Consider the following 13,142-nt stretch of genomic DNA (forward strand, 5'->3'; position numbering starts at 1 on the left):
GTCTTAGCTTTCAAATGAGGTGTTTCACAGGCCTATAGCCAAAGAGGACAGAAGGCATTCGGTTTAGGCGGGTGGTAAGAGGTTTTAAAGCAGTACTAAGTAACGTGTTTACCTTAATAAATCCTTTCCGTAGTCCCTCTGGGGGTAATACAAGTGTTAATGGGATGATTGGGGGGTGTCTCTGGCCAGGAAACCACAATTGCAACTTGACAGTCACCGGACCGGAGCCACCAATACACACTAATGGAATCATGAAGAAGAAGTTAACAGGCTATCGGGCAAAGCTAACTTCGGGCTAGCGCCACTTAAACAGTATTTACAACCATGTTTGAGTGAAAAAAATTATTTCCATTGTGTAATTGGATGAACAAGATCCCTCTGTCCCTTTGTCTGTTCTGTCAGCGCAGTATTTACTCTCAGAGACAATAAGTAAAAACATCGTACCTTGCTACGACACCTGCAGTTGCGCTTATGGCCTCCAGGGGCAAGAGTTACTTAGTACTGCTTTAATCCTTTTGAAAACAAGTCTTATATAGATGGATTACATCTGTTTCAAGTAATGATTATCAATTTATTTCAGTTAAGCAGCAAATAAATGAAGAAATGTTGGGCAGAAAAGATATCTGAATTTTTAAGCTCCTGCAGGAAATGACAGAGATACTGACGGCATCTCGTCATAGAAGGGGGCGTGGCCTCGCCAAGGGGGAAAATAGAATCTTTAGAGAAACATAATTTTTCACTCTTTTAAGACATTTTCTGGTGGAATATGAACTTATTTATCCCATAAATAAAGTCAGGTGTAAATCGGGTCCATATGGATATTTTCTCACAGCAGATTGTTCAGTAGAAGTGAAAAACGGCAGTTGTAGCAAGCGCTAGCTAACCGTTAGCATTAGCCCGATGCTAACATGTAGCATCAAGTTAGCATTCTCCGTTATTTATGTATTTATGGGCTGTTGAACCACTTTGCTCCTCCCCATGTCTCTGTATCTTTATTTAGTAGAAACTATATTCATACTTCAGCATTTGTTAGCTAGCACTTGGTACAACTGCCGTTTTTTCACTTCTACAGAACAATCTGTTGCGACAAAATATCCATATGGGCCCGATTTACACTTGACTTTATTTATGTGACAAATAATTCATATTCCACCAGATAATGGCTAAAAAGAGTGAAAAATTGTGTTTCTCTAAAGATTCTATTTTCCCCCTCGGCGAAGCCACGCCCCCTTCTATGACGAGATGCCGTCTGTATCTATGTCACTTCCTGTCAGTCCAATAAGGAAGTGAAACTGTACACATGACAAATGTCAAACAAAAGAAAGCTGGGTACTTTTATTAAAAGACTACAACTTAGATATCATTGTGTTAACTATGTTCTTGCATAACAAGTGTCTAATGTGTTGTACGCACTTTAAGAAGTTCAGTTACTTCAAAAAGCAACTGAGTACTGCCCACCGCTACATAGTGAAGCTGCCCATGACTTGTGTGATCTGTCATTGCTTAAGAAAAGCAATATTGCAACACTGCACACGTCAGCTTTAGCACAAAACTCTTGAACTCTGAGTATCTTTGAACAAACAGATGTACAGACCTGGTGTTGTTCTCGTTCTTGTATATGTTTATCATTACAAGCAGTACAATGAAGACCTTTCTCACCTCAACGGCACTGTGGGTGAAGTCAGTCAGGTCGTGGCCCGCTCTGAACCGAGCACTGAATTGCACTCATTCGTACTTCTTCTGTGCAGTATATAATGTTTTATTTTGTTGACCGCACATGCCTTCTCGCAGCTCCCTGAATGTAATATCTGTCGAGTGTTTCTGTGAAAAGTTTATGCTCCGTTTTTACCGCGCTCCGTCGGTGGTGTGGGTGTTCTTGTCACGCAACTCGCTGCTTTTGTGTTACAAACGTGTAAATAAAACTGTGCTGGGCTTATTTAGGTATTGTGTTTTTAGATATTGTGATACGTGGATGTGTATTTGATTCAAGCTATCCCTCAAATGTGACTTTATTTGTTCCTACTTGTTGATAATGATCGTTGAATAAATGTCTCTTGGTTTTTGTAACAGTGGAATGTGGTTTGTGCCATGTTAAGCTGCACCGCATTTTGTAATAAATTTGATTATGAGGCGCTGTTGAGCAGTTTGTGCTGCCTTTGTAAATACTTCATTCAGTTTTTAAAGAGACAGGATGGAACTAATCCCTGTGGTTAAAGGGATATTTCAGGATTTTTGGGCCTCATTTCCTAGTTATCCAGAGTGTTGCTGATTTCTAGAGATATTTTTTTTTGTAATTCATGCAGTTTCGTGGCGCTAGGCTAATGCATGGCTAGTGCATTTCTATGGTATCAGCTAGCCTGCATTAAAAACAGTGTGACCCGCTCCACAGAGCACCTGAGGCAAATCACTTATAACACCAGACTAACCATATACATGTCTGTGTCCATAGAGTCATGTTTGGAATATAACTGACCTGCATCACATGAATGATCGCATTATGAGGGACTATTTTCTAGCAGATCACTCCGCCGCCGCGTAGCTTATACAACCACGAAGCTGATGCTGCTCAAGTATAAGTTATTTTAAATGCAAAATGGTTAAAATGACTCTATGGACACAGACATGTATTTGGTTAGTCTGGTGTTATAAGTGATTTGCCTCAGGTGCTCTGTGGAGCGGGTCACACTGTTTTTAATGCAGGCTAGCTGATACCATAGACATGCACTAGCCTAGCGCCACAAATCTCTTCAAATCTAAAAACTGCTTGAATTACAAAAAAAAATTGTCAAGATATCAGCAACACTCTGGATAACTGGGAAATGAGGCCCTCTGTCAAACATCCTGAAATATCCCTTTAGGTTAAGAAAAGGGTTTGACGGTGTTTCTACCGTCACAGCCGTCCTTCGGCGACAAATGTAAAACCTTTTTCGTCACATATTGACTACTTGGGTTGATCATACACAACATCAGCAAATCATTATATGTAAGTATAATACAACATACATGGGGCAAAAATGATTCTACCTTACAAAAAGAAACAAAATTCAGGTATAGCTCCTTTAAGTTGTGTACTTTAGTAGCATATTTTTAGGTCGACATTAGGGGTGTGTATGGCCTAGTCTCTCCTGATACAATTCGTATCCTGATACATACAGTGCCTCTCGTAAGTATTCATACACCTTGAACTTTTGCACATTTTGTCATGTTTACAGCCCTAAACATAAAGATTTTATTTTGATTTTTTTACTGAACGTTCACACACAAGTAACAGACAACTGTGAAGTGAAAGCAAAATGATACAGGATTCTGTTATTTTTCATAAAATAGAAAAGTGAAAAGTGGAGCTTGCATAAGTATTCATACAGTATTTTCTGAGTGCATTAAATTGCCTTTAAAACATTTCTAATGACTCCAGAATGTTCACACCTTGGCCTAACGGTTAAACAGAGGCACCTGTGTGTAATCTACTCTCAGTATAATTTCAGCTGTTCTTTCAGGCCCTCAGAGCTGTGGTCGGAGTGTGTTGGTCACTAAAACACATCATGAAGGTCCAGGAGCACCAGAGAGGTCAGGGATAAAGCTGTGGAGAAGTTTAAAGGAGCCTTAAAGGCATTAGAGAGGATTCTGCGGTTTAAGTTTTGTCCAACGGCTGTTTGCGTATGTTTGAATAGTGCGCATGCGTCAGAGCCCCCTCCTTTGCATTAGCTCTCTACGTAAGAAACGCCTCCGCCGTTGTTTTTGGATTTCACCTGTAGAGGCAGCAATTTGCCAGGATGCGCCTAGTTTGCCGAAAATAACTAAAAGAAGAAGAAGCCTCTGCTTTTTGCGGTCAAAGTTGAGAGGCCATGGGCTACACTGACACACGTTGTTTACCGAGTGCTCGCAACTGCAGCCAGAACATCCTTCGGACTTTCATATGGCGGACTCCTCCATGGTGAATATGTATATTAATTTACTACAAAACCTTTTTTGTGCTAGTTATTTATCTGAAAAGTATCTACATTATGTATCTGAGGATGCTTCTGCAGCATCCTCTTCCTACGCAGCTATAGCATTCATGTAAGCAATCTAGTTAGCTTTACAAATGCAAGATGCAAATCATCCTTCTGTCTGTTATAGTTGTTGTTTTGGTCTGCACATCAACTTAGATACATAAATTGATATGGCATTGATAAGCAGAGGCTGACTTGAGGCTAATGAAATACACATCTTTGAAAATGAGCTTCGAAAGTCAAAAACGGTGTCCGGGGCAATCTTTTGTCAAATTCATTAATTCCAACATGTGGGCATAAAGGACTTTTAATTTTAAAACAACAGAGTGCCTCAGACACCATTATTGACTTTCCAGCCTCAAGTCAAACTCTGCTTATCAATCAAGTATACAAAGGACTCTCTGCAGCACTCCCCTTTATTCTGTACTGAATTTGACTGATATTTCATTTTTGTGTTTGTTGTTAGAGCTTTGAAGGTGAGACCTTGGAGGGTTCGGACTCAGAGTATGAGCCACCTACAGCACGGGCTAAATGTTCATGGGGCCGGCGTGGGAGAGGACAGCGGGGCACCAGTTCTCGCCGCAGGGCAATTGGCAGAGCTGAGAGCACCAGGGAAGCTGAGAGCACCAGGGAAGCAGGGAGCACCAGGGCAGCAGAGAGCACCAGGGAAGCAGGGAACACCAGGGCAGCAGAGAGCACCAGGGATCGCAGGAGACCTCAAGCCAGACAATCAGGACGAGGACTTATACTACAACATTTGTCAAGACAAGATATTGAAAGAGTTCAGGATCTCCAGCAGCAGCGGATTGACAGTGATCGGGTGAGTTTAAACTATCCATCCATCCATCAGTTTTCTTCCACTTGTCCGTTTAAGAAAAATAAATTAAAAACATGTTTAAGAAAAGCAGTCACTCTGTAAAATTTAATCAAAACTATATTGTATAGATTATTTGAGGGGAAGTAATGCTAATTGTCCTGATTCTTGTGTCTTTTACAGGCTCGAATCCAGGCATTGAAGCATGAAGAATGCAAACGACTACTGGAGCGGTGCCTGGACCGTGAGCCAAGTATGGTTTTTGACCTCATGGACACCGCTCCTGCAGCTCCGCAAGAACAACCTCCCGTTGCCCAACAACTGATCTGGTGTGTGTGTGGTAAATGCCGCGAGATGCCAACTATTGTGGAGAATAAATGTTGTGGGTATGGACCCCAGCAATGTTTGTCCTTGATGCCACACATGGACGTATTTATTCTCCAGGGTGGCGTCTTGCGACTTGCAAGACGTATTTGGAATGATCTTCGTGCTGAACAAGACTCACAAGAGACTGGAGAAAGCAATAAACAGCTACGTTATGCTGCATATCGTCAGTTTGTAGTTTGGAGATGGGGTGTATTAGGCCCTGGTCACAGAGTTGTTATACCCTCTTGCTGTGTATGGAGGATTCGCGACAAATACCCAGACCCACATGGCAGTTACGTGGGATTCATACCTTCCAGACTGAATGTTGATTTTTAGAGTTTTTGAAAAATGTTATCTTATATTTTGGTTTGTGAAATAAAAAGTTCTTTGTATATTGGTCTCCTTACTCTGTATCTTCAGTCATCACAAGGGAGTTTTTAATTTACTCACTGTCATGTAAGAATATTCTAAAAAGAAAATCTTTAACAATGGTGAAAGTTTAATCTGAATCAGACTGAAACAAAAAAAATAGAAATGCATTTTCCTCTGTTGTGCAACTTGAAGGTAGGAAGTAGGGAAACAAGAATAAAGATGATTTTTTTTAGTGGAAAATAAGATTTGCTGTAGATATTGTAAGACCTAAGTTATGTATTTTAGTACTTTATCTTGGTAATATGTAAGCATACATTATGAATACAAACTTGCAATGATACGGTTTATTTAATTTGTGAAATCAAATCAAAATCAAAAGTCACCAGACTGTACTGCCACAATTTACACAAATGAGTCGGGTGGTAGGTGCTGGTTCTCCCGTTTATTCTGTCGGTTTCCCTGTTTGAAAGAAGCAGAAAAAGAGTTTAGGAACTCATAGGATTATATCTATTTTAATACATCATAGTATCACATTTACATAGTGCAGGGGTATGCTACTTTGATAAGGGGCAACATGTCACCTGAATTGAGCTGGGGGCCACACAAAAAAGAACTTGTAATGGAAACATTTTAAGTTGAAAAATACATGTATGTTTTATATGGTTACATGTACGTGAGAAAGACTCTGGACAAAACTTTGTTTAGGCATCTTGACGAGCCGGATACAACTTTGTTACTTACTGTTATTCACTCAACACTCATTGGCACTGATCGAGGCCACTTCCAACTGTTCTACTAAAATATATTGTATTGCGAAGAAACATCCCCATGAATCACAGAAACAGAGGCTTTGTATACATAGATACAATACGGTTTGTGAAATCTTTGAAAGCCATAGGGTAAAACAAATGTACAAAGTATGATAACTAGTTTCTTGCACCTATGTGCTAATTCACTCATGTTTATTTGCAATACAATATATGAATAAATATACCCCAGTTACAGTATATGCATATTACCAACTTACGCAGCCCTCTGCTGACTTGTTGCTCCTCTAGCTCTTCTATAGTTGGTGTTGGGCCACCAGCTAGAGTCCCAAGCTTACGAGGGTCATCAGGTCTGAACGGATGGCTTTTTGCCATCCCTCCCTTTGACACAATCCTTGTGCGAAGGATGATCGCCTGCAGGTCTGGTATGTACTTGTAGTCCTTTGGGACTTTATAAGAGTACAGTCGCCACATTTTTGTTCTCTTGCTGTATATTTTTCCTTTTCTGGAGTGGGAGGAGAGGAGAGGGAGGGTGGTTAAAAGCAGAAATAGGAATACTCTTCTTGAAATTTATTTGGTAGCATAGTTCGTTCAGTCAGATTACTGGATTCAGAAGAACATAAATATTTCTACGTTGATTTGCACTATATAGAAATTCTGGGTATTATTTAAAACATGTGGATTTTTCAGTGTAAATAGTCTGATGTGCAATTATTTGGAATGCAAAAAAGCGCTTTTGAAATTACACCTGGAGTAGCACATCAAAACACTTCAAATGACGCATGGTGCATTTAAGACAAGACAGGACAGATTATGGAAAGTGATTCATTACAAAGTGTCTGTTATAAACATGTAGAACACACTTTTTGTGTTATTACATGTGACTTCTATGTGAAAGATCAAAATAAACATACTGTACTGATCCGTCCTTCTTCCTCTTGAGTGGCCTGTCGAGGTGATGGTTGTAGTCTAAAGTTGCCAAATAGACTCTTGCCTTGTACACTTTGTCAGTGAAATGGAATCTCTTTGCAGCATACATCAGAATATGATTATGAAAAGATTCCAAATCTGATGTGGATCTGAATTAAACAAATTAGAAATAAGTAATGAAAATGTTCATATTCTCTATGAAATGGCACTGACAAGTTATGTAACACATACCTGAAGTACAGGTACTTTGTAACCGTCTTGAGCCAGCGTGCATCCAGCACTAAATCACGCAATCGCTTGTGTGCCACCGAACCCTTGGAAATCAATGACTTGTCTTTGTCATTGTAGGGGCCATGGCGACATGAACCAAGGAACCACTCATGCTCACCGGTGACGTGGTGTAACACTCCTTGCCATAGGTCCTGAAAGAATAGGCATTCATTACATAATGGTAATCCATTCATGTAAATAATAACATCAATTGACTTCATTTTTAGTTACCATGAACTGTCCATACGTTTCAGCTGTTCGGCAGCAATACCAGAAATGATTTGTAATGTCTTGGGTCCAGTTCAGTAGGATCTTGCACTGCTTTTCACGCCCAGCCTTATTAGACAGATAAAGACATATTTACAACGCACTCCACAAATACAGGAAAAAAGCACAAAGTTCATTACAAAGGATACTTACTGCAGCAATCCTTTTACTGAGGTTTTTAGCTCCATGCCAGATGTCAAGGGAGTGCTTTATGCCCCTGTCTTTGTATTCACCCGTTTCTGTACAAACAAAATTGATGATGGGCCAAATATTGTACATAGATAAACATGTTCTCTGTAAAAACACTTACGGAAAAGAGCTGATATCTGCGAGTGTGCGTCCGTGCAAACCTCATCGATTTTCAACTCTTCACTTATTGCATCCATACACTTGATAAAACAAGCCTTCTCCATGATTACAGAGTTTCTCTGGGTGTACCGTTTATCAGTGGAGTGTGTGTGGACGATTTTTTTGGAGTCATTCTCCATCATGGTATATGTGCAATATTGGGCACAAAATCCAGGACTGTCCATCCGAGCATCACCTTCGAAAAGAAAGAGTGTACAAACACAAATTTCAGTATGTGAGACAGAAAGAACGTACTATGTAGAGTAAAATATTCCATGATATGAAGAATGTAATAAAAATAACCAAAAAAAGTCATTCACCAAGCAGAACTATGGATTCTTTTGTTTTAAGCTCATTGATTATCCCTTGTTTAGTACTCTTCCAGAACGCTTTGATGTTGTCTACACAAAATCCGTCTTGAATCTTGTAATATGTTGATGGGTCCATTATCCCCATGTTCATAAACTTGAACATGAGTGCTATTTTCCTGTAGTTGTTTCCCGATAGCAGGATATTGCAGCCCAACATGAAATCTCCCGCAAGCATTCCGTATTTAAAATACCGCTGGGAGCTCCACCTCCAAACTGTATGGCCATTTGGACAGATCTAGTTTTTACAGTAAAGCAAGAACAGTTTATTTTAAAAGCAAAAGCTTTATAAAGACTGGAAATTAATGTATCCGTGTATATGACATTTGCAATAGTCATACTACAGGATAGATAACATGGATTCCATTGGAAATAATTGACAGTAATGGGTATAGATTGAGTACCCAAGAAGCAAGTTTTAGAATGCTACATTTTGGAGGATTGAGTACAGTAAATTTACATAAGTAATATAGTGGAAGTGTGTAAACACTTACCCATTCTGCAATAACTGCTGTGCATCTGCATTTAACTGACACTTCAAAGGGTGCTGCAGCATTGCATGGTTCTTTTGTTACAGAATCCTTTGCTTTACAAATGTCTATTGGCAATCTCAAAAATTCAAGAAGCTGTTTTAAGACATCGTGATATACTATCGATGCTGGTTTGTCCAAAACATCTTCTTCAGTAATGACCATAGCGTTTACTGGAGGAATAATTTCTTCTTGTTTGTCACTGCTGTGTGGTTGGTCCAGTACGGTTTCCTCTGTTGATACCTCAGGTAGTTCCTCGATCTCGATCCGTTTTTTAAGTGCACCACCAGCCCTGTTGTGCATAAAAACAAATAAACAACATTAACACCTCCCCCCTTGTATACCAAACAAAACAAAGGTCTGTCCTTGAAATTACAAATAAAGTTACAAATACGTGTAAATGTTCTAACCGCAGACAAATAGGTGGAACGTAGTCTAGATCTTTGCTGTCATCCGAGTCAGAATCGAACTCTTTTGTTTCGTCCTCTTCAGATGTAGACATTGACAGGGTTTCCATCTGTGGAGTCCATGTTTGGTCCTCGTCGTCATCATCATCATTATCCCACTCAACCCTGTGCAGTGAATAACACTATATTATAATCCCAATTTTTTTTTTTGTCTTATTTCAAAACCTACGTAGCATTCAAAAGGCTGTTGAAGGCTTGTTCATTAACGTCTTCCATTTGCTCTTGTCTGGAAATCGAGGGACTAGAACATAGAAACAGCAATAAAATATAAAATGTGACAATAATATCATTCATCAATTAATTTACAAACATTTAAACCAAAACAAACATTTTTGACCAAAAAATTATGCAGTCTAAGTGTATTACCCAGCAGCCTCTTGCTGATGTGAATCGAGCTCTTCATTACTGCTGCTAGTGCTTAATTTCTCAATGCCTTTGACAGAGAAATCATCATCTCTGCAATCACAAAACACGGATTAATCCTAAACCTAATTCCATAGCAATTACATATTACACCAATATGTGGAAGCGAGAACAGTACAGTTGTGGTTTGGAAGTAAAATATGTACCCATGTCCAAAATAACTAATAGTAACACGTAACAAAAAAGTCATGGAAAGGTCCTGAACAAACGTGGTGTATTTACATTTGGGAAAACAACAAACAACTTTTCTATTCCATAACCAACAATGTGCACCTAAAGAAATCACACGCAATAAAAAAAAAAACACCAACCTGTCTGTGAGAGACTCTTGCATTATAGTTGAAACTGGAGGCTGTGGTCTCACCCATAGACCATGAGGTAATGGTGTTGATGTAATATTGTCATAGCTGTAAACACAATTACACTCAATTTTAACATGCATGCATGAGAATATTATACATCATACTCGATTAAATATATCGTTTGAAAGATTAACACATCATTTGTTATCATTAGCCTACACCAGCCTGCCACATTAGCATTCTCACGGTCATGGTGACGCTTGTATAAACAAGCCACCTATTTCCCTTTCTTTTTTTGTAATACACACGTCACATAAGCCGTGGCACATCTGTAACTTACCAGTAAACAAGAGAGGGACGTTTGCGTTACTTGTATGCGGAGCAGGGAGAGACACGAGCGAGCTAAGACCATTGGGAAAGAGATGACGCATTACTAGCTTGGCGGCTACGAGAAGGCTAACCGGAGAAATGACTGAAGTTCTTCCACAACAGTGACAGCAATTTAAAAGCTCATAATTTCACCAAACATTCACGATCTAGCGAAGACTTGTACCAAAATGCTAAAAGTGAATCGTAAAGATTAAGAAGCCTACAACGCGAGGTTATACAAGGAGCTTACTGTTTACACAATGGAGGGACGCATCAGCAGCTGTGCCACGGCTCATTGCTTTTCTACGACAAAAACAACGGTCTTAACTGCACTCAGCACCAGTGGCTGGAAGTATTATGGCCACAGATTATTTAAAAAAAGTAATAAAGCCTGTGCCCAATCAATCGCCTTTTCTACAACTATCCGCATATAGCTAGAAAATATCCGAACAGCTAGGCTAAAGCTAGGCTACCAAAGGGAATGCAGGTTGCATTCACTTTGTTGTAAACATGCAACTTTATGAGTTTTCTATTTCACATGTTTCTTAAATAGCTAAGTACAGTACTTAGTCAAGAATTAAACATAATTTACCTGTCCAGCAGAAGTTTAGCGACCAAAGCATCCGTTTTCAGATTCTTTTGCACCTTCAGGGCACGCCAGCGCTCGAAACAATCTCCCAGACAGACGCTTACTCGGCTCCGCTCTCTCGCAGTTTCTCTCTTCCTTTCAACCACCTCAAACAGTGGCTTTTTTTTTCGGTTGGGTTTTTCAGGGTTCTTTTCTGCCATTTCTGAAATAATTCTAAATACCAGTACAGAGTACAGAACTAGGTGGTAGTCTATCCTTCGTCTTCGGCGTAATGGCGGACTGCTGGCCAAACTGCGTGAGAGTTACGCTTGGAGCCTACGTAAATAACGTACTTGGGGCATATACGCTAAATGTTTGATTGACATACCAGTAGCCAATCGACTTTGGAAAGGTGACAAAGTCGATTGGCTAATGTTTTCCAGGCCCCACTACGGCCACAGTTTATGGATATTAATTTTTTTTTTTTTGGGAACCATAATTACAAGAGTGCCATCGATCAATTAAGTCATTTTAGTTGTATCTGGGAACTTAATTCCTGGGAAAAATCCTCTCTAATGCCTTTAAGTTATACAAAGATTTCCCAAGATTTAAACATCTCCCGGAGCAACTGTTCAATCCATCATTCATCATTGTATCATTTAGCTTTCACTTCACAGTTGTCTGTTACTTGTGTGTGAACGTTCAGTAAAAATATCAAAATAAAATCTTTATGTTTAGGGCTGTCAACATGACAAAATGTGCAAAAGTTTAAGGTGTATGAATACTTTCGAGAGGCACTGTATGTCACGATACGATACGATATATCCCAATATTGAATAGACAATTAGAAGTTCTTTCTTTCTTTCTTTCTTTCTTTCTTTCTTTCTTTCTTTCTTTCTTTCTTTCTTTCTTTCTATCTATCTATCTATCTATCTATCTATCTATCTATCTATCTATCTATCTATCTATCTATCTATCTATCTATCTATCTATCTATCTATCTATCTATCTATCTAGGCTATGATATAAATGCTTTTCACTTTTGTGACTGTGGTCTTGTTTGGTGATTATGTGGCTTTAAAGGGAAAACAGATTTCTTGGAAGTAAATGAAACCAACTAAGCTGGGGATGCACGTTTTCTAGTAGGCTATTTGTGTAGATGGGAGTCCTTTCATCCATGAAAATACACAATCACTCCACTCCTACGTCTACTCCGCGTCTCTGTGGCTCATCGGTGCTTTAGGTCAGGGACAACATGGGCATCACCGTGACGACGAAGTACAGAGCTCTCTCTCTTCGCTATCTTCATGTTTTAGCACAAACTGGACGCACTTCTCATCACATCACCGCCGCAAAACATGTTTAACTGTTGCATTTAGTTTCTCCTCGGCTTCGTTGTTTCTCCTAAGAAAATGCTAAAAATAAAAAAATTAATCCATTTCGCTGTGTTGTGTGGAAAAACAACACACCAAAGCATGACGGTGAAGTGGAGAAAGTGAGAGGATCGCCGCCCAAAAGCAACACATGCACAAAGGTGGGGGCTCTCGTAATAGTCCAGGTCTTTATTGTAAAAGCCAAAGTGAGTTCACGTGTAGGGGTTATCAAAGTGCCCCGGAGCGTCTTAACCATAGATATCACATAATAAAGGCTAGATGTCTTAAGGCGGAGTCACTTCCACCATCTTGCCACAGGGAAGCTTTCTGGCGAGCTCAAGTAAGTGCGTGATCAGCACGAACACAAATCCTCTCATCTCGAAGTCGTGACAGATTTACAAACGGTTTGGTTTCTTAACGTGGCTATAATTCTGAATGCTGGAACATGTTGATTATATTCATGTTCGTATGTATGCAATGTCATACCTACATCTCTGACGTTTATAACAAACCAAACCGTTTGAAAATCGGTAGAAAATTGAGCAAGTTATGGTTGTTTAAAAAGTACACGCACCTTGTTACGCATGAGTGAGCTCCCTGTGGCAAGATGGCCGCC

This window comes from Gobius niger (genome assembly GCF_951799975.1).
Source record: "Gobius niger genome assembly, chromosome: 12".
NCBI classification, from domain to species: domain Eukaryota; kingdom Metazoa; phylum Chordata; class Actinopteri; order Gobiiformes; family Gobiidae; genus Gobius; species Gobius niger.